Source organism: Callorhinus ursinus, unplaced genomic scaffold, assembly GCF_003265705.2.
Source record: "Callorhinus ursinus isolate GAN/ISIS: 27379988/994484 unplaced genomic scaffold, GSC_fseal_2.0 scaffold14, whole genome shotgun sequence".
Classification (NCBI taxonomy): Eukaryota; Metazoa; Chordata; class Mammalia; order Carnivora; family Otariidae; genus Callorhinus; species Callorhinus ursinus.
Genome location: NW_027397076.1, coordinates 16,827,845 through 16,832,153, shown reverse-complemented (window position 1 = coordinate 16,832,153; position 4,309 = coordinate 16,827,845). Strand labels below are relative to the sequence as shown.

General features: G+C 37.3%; 1 long non-coding RNA gene across 1 annotated transcript in view; it reads right to left on the bottom strand.

Annotated features, from left to right (window-relative positions):
- Positions 1–135: 135 nt before the first annotated feature.
- Positions 136–4,309, bottom strand: part of LOC141374155 (uncharacterized) — a 97,340-nt gene continuing 93,166 nt past the window's right edge. The window contains exon 4 of the long non-coding RNA XR_012380801.1: positions 136–709. This is a non-coding gene — a long non-coding RNA (uncharacterized lncRNA). The remainder of the gene's footprint in view (positions 710–4,309) is intronic.

Sequence of the window (4,309 nt, the reverse complement as noted above, 5' to 3'; positions counted from 1 at the left end):
AGAAAGAAAGAAAGAAAGAAAGAAAGAAAGAAAGAAAGAAAGAAAGAAAAAGAAAGAAAGAAAGAAAAAAGAAAAAGAAAGAAAGGGAGAAAGGAAAGGAAAGAAAAGAAAAAAAACAAAAAAGGGCTCTTTGGACACCCAAGTCCAGCAGTAACTTGACTCTGTGGAGACTGAGCTCTGACTGAGCTTTGCAACAGGGAAGACACCATGTATAACCATATTCTTAGAAACATTTCATTGGATTTCCAAACTCTTCTGGGCACATTTACTTCATCTCTTACCTGCTTGGTGTGGAAAAGCAATTACTCTGTGGTGATGGTGCAGTCAAATCTGTAAACAGTTATTACATTTCAATTAGAGCTGCATGAATCTCAATATATTTGGTTTTCTGGGAATTAATATAAATCGTTCGTGATGTTTCGATTCACAAGGGGTCCTACCCCACACATTTGGCTCTCAGCAACACTCAGATGCATTCAGATGTCAAGGACTATTTTCCCAGCATTAAGCACTCGGCCTGCAGCTAAATTCTCCTGAAGTGTATCGGTCACTCCTCAAACTCCCAAGTCTTCCAGCTACACCACAGGTTTTTGCCAAGAGAAGTCAACTTAGACTGGCTCCCGAGTTTGAAAGGAGATTCTGATAAATCTTCTGTCGTAAAACATGCACTTGATCACACTCATGGTCTTCCTCAAATGCTCATAAACCACTGAAACACAAACATTACCGATAAGAAGAATGGCAGTGAGATGGAGGAAAGCGAAGACAGAAACTAATATTTATCACACAGCGACAATGGTCCAGTCGCTTTTCTTAGATTATCTCTTTAAATTCCCACATCAACACTGCAAGGTGGTTATTACGGGTCACGCACCATTCTCCAGATGGGAAAATTCCTATTCAAATTAAGAAACTTGCCCAGATTTACCAGGTAGATGGTGGTGCCAGGAACGAGCCCAGGTCTCTGTTTTCAGAGCCCATGATGATTTTTCTGTCTCCCAATGTACAGAAATTTGGAGAATGTGCTTAGTTTTTGTCTTTTCCCTTTTTCTTTCCATTGCTCATCATGGCTCACGAGTGCCTTTCAGAACAGCCTGGTTGGTCTATCCACTCTTTGTACTAGTACCGGTGACTCTTTAAATTTTCTATGTACTCAAGGAAAAACGCAAGAAACAGAATCAATTGACGAAGGGACTGTTCTCCCCACTCGTAAATGTGTTACATATGGTGGGGGGGGGGGGGGGGACAGACCGCAAGCAGCATTAACCAGGGAGGATTTCGCACTTCCATCAGCTACCATGAAAGATAACATATGGACTGAACATTTATTCCAAGCAACAGATTTGTTTCTAGTTACTCTCCAGCAGTTGAATGAAAGAGAGGGGGAAAAAAAACAAAACACCTTTTAACAGCCATCTGAAAATACTCTCCCAATGAGAGAAATAAGGCTGATCTTTTTTCAGACTACAGAACGAGCATTTTAAAAAGTAAATCATAATGATTCAATTTAAATGTATTTATTGAGCTACAATCACCATGAATCTACCTCTTCACTGGGGAAGACATGCTGCCTGTCCTGCTTTTTGGAGGAAAGACATTCTTACTATAATAGACTCATTACATGTTTGTTTTATACTATTTTTAAGTTATTTCTTTTTTATTTATTTTGATCATTATCTTATATGTAATAGGCCTTTTCAATATCATGATAAAGATGAAAATGTGTGTCAATAAATGGGGACACCCGCCTGTTCCCCATCATTTTATTTATAATCAATCATTTGCTTCATGTCACCCAAGTTATTGGTTTGGATCTGGAAAGAGTCATAACTTTTGGCATTGCAAAATTCTTCAGCTTGAGAAAAAAGGCATTTTTGGGAAACCAAAATTTAAAAGTTAAGCTTCAAATTGTTTCTACCCTCCAGGCTCCTGACATATAAAAGTATTAACAACATATGTCTAGTTAGATTTTTAAACCACATGAGAGTTAAGCAGGATGAGCCTCTTTGAAATATTGTGCTTTTTGAAAATAGGAAGCAAAAGAAAATGAAAAAGAAAGCCTATAATTGCCTTCAAAAATACATATTTGAACTTTTCTCATGCTCTCAGGTAAACCAATCTTATAAATGGGCCCTATTCTGTTCTTGGACCTTTCTTTATGTTAGCCATCATTTCTTTTAAAACTAAGTTGAACGTTCTTCACCTTCAAGGAGCAGTCTCTGACAAACTCATTCCTTCTCCCCATTAAGACTTTCTCCTTTTTCCAATCATTGTCAGTGTGTGTACACGAGGTTCAATCTTTCCTTGTAATTGCGGCTTTAAAGAGCTACTTACCTGACCTTCTGAAAAAAGAAATTTCTTTCGGAAATTCTTTGCCATGAGAGCTGATCATAGGAAAAAAAGACTATAAAATCTAGACTGTATAGCCTGAGAAACAAATGCTTATCAAAACATAAAGTAGGTTTAGGATGAATGTGAAATTATCATCAAATCCTGTTGTTAAGTAAATAAAAGAAGTTGTCTTTAAAATTGCAGTCATGGGAGAGGGAGGTAAAAATTACATTTTTAAGGTATAAACAAATTTGGAGTTGGGGGATCCAGTGTAGATTGCTCAAATGCTGGTGGATATTTTGAAAACATCTTCTCATCCTGTGATTGCTGTTTCTCCAGGAAGTCCAGCCTTCCCACGCCATACCTTTCACCTCCCTGAGACTGGAGCAGAACCCTGACCCTATGTGCTTGGCTTCATCTTAGAAGTGTCTCAGTTTACTAGAGGCTCAGATTTTCTCCAGCCTTATTTAATCTTACATCACACAAATCATATACAGACAACCTAACATACCTAAAACTGAACTCCTGATCTTCCACCTTAAATTTCTTCCTAGCATTCTAGAAAACTTCCTCTTTCCAGTCACTCATACTAAAATATTGGGAGTCTGGATTTTCTTCTTTCTTTCCCTCACACCAATATTCTTTAAAAATGTCAAGATCATGAACCACAAAGGAAGACTGAGCAATAGTGACAGAGCAGAGGAAACTATAAGTGGGCAGAGACTAAATGCAATGTGGTATTCTGGATTGGATGCTAGAAAGGAAAAAGGACATTAATGGAAGCACTAGGGAAATCTGAATAAAGCCTATAATTTAGTTAACTGTATTGTACCAAGGTGAATTTCTTAGTTTGGACAACTGCTCTATAGTTATGTAAGATGTTGACATTAGGGAAAGCTGGCTGAAGGGATTAAGGGAATTCTCTTTACTACCTTTACAACTCTACATCTAAAGTCATTTAAAATTAAAAATAATAATAATAATGATAATGAGAGTTGTGATTGCATGAGATAATGCATGTGAAAATATTTATAAACTGTATGGAGCTGTCACTATGGTAGGCACTCTGATTATGTACATGATAATAATGAAAAGCAGTGCTTTAGAAGATGATAGTGCGCTTAACAATTGGGTGTTTTGAACTGACCAGCCCATTTAGCCAAATTAATCCAATAGCCTCGGTGTAGCCCATAACTTTAAGTGAAGACAGTTGTGAGTCCAGCTTCCAGATGGCCCTCTATGAACTTCACCTTTTGGTCCTTATACCCTTTTGGAGTTCCCTCCCACAATGAATAGGACCAACTTGTATAACCAGTAGAACAGTGAGGAAATGACAGTGCAAGATTTCCAAGTCTAGGTCATTAAAGACATTATGACTTTGGCCTTGCTATCCTGGAGTGATCATCCTGGAGGAAGTCTGCCACCATATTTTGAGGATATACAAGCAAGAGGCCCATGTGCCAACTTCCAGCATCATGTGAGTAAACCTTCCTGGAAGCAGATCCTCCAGGCCCAGTGAAGTCTTAAAATGATGCAGCCCTTATAAATGCCTTGTCTGCAACCTTATAAGAGGCCCTGAGCCAGAAACATCCAGCTAAGCCACATCTGAATTCTTGACCCAAAGAAACAAATAAATGCTATTGTCTTACACCATTAAGTTATGGAGTAATTAATAGATACTAATAGATAACTAATACAACAACCTTTAAAAAAATAAGCAACAAACATTTGTCTAAGATATCATGACATAAAGCCAATGACCTGAAAACAGACAAAAACAAATAATATTCTGGTAGTAGTTTGGTGAGATACGTAGTGCAGTCTTCTCTTTCTTTTATCTCTTTCTCTTTCTCTTTCTTTTTCTTTTTCTTTCTTTCTCTTTCTCTTTCTTTCTTTCTTTCTTTCTTTCTTTCTTTCTTTCTTTCTTTCTTTCTTTCTTTCTTTCTTTCTTTCTTCTTTCTTTCTTTCTTCTTTCTCT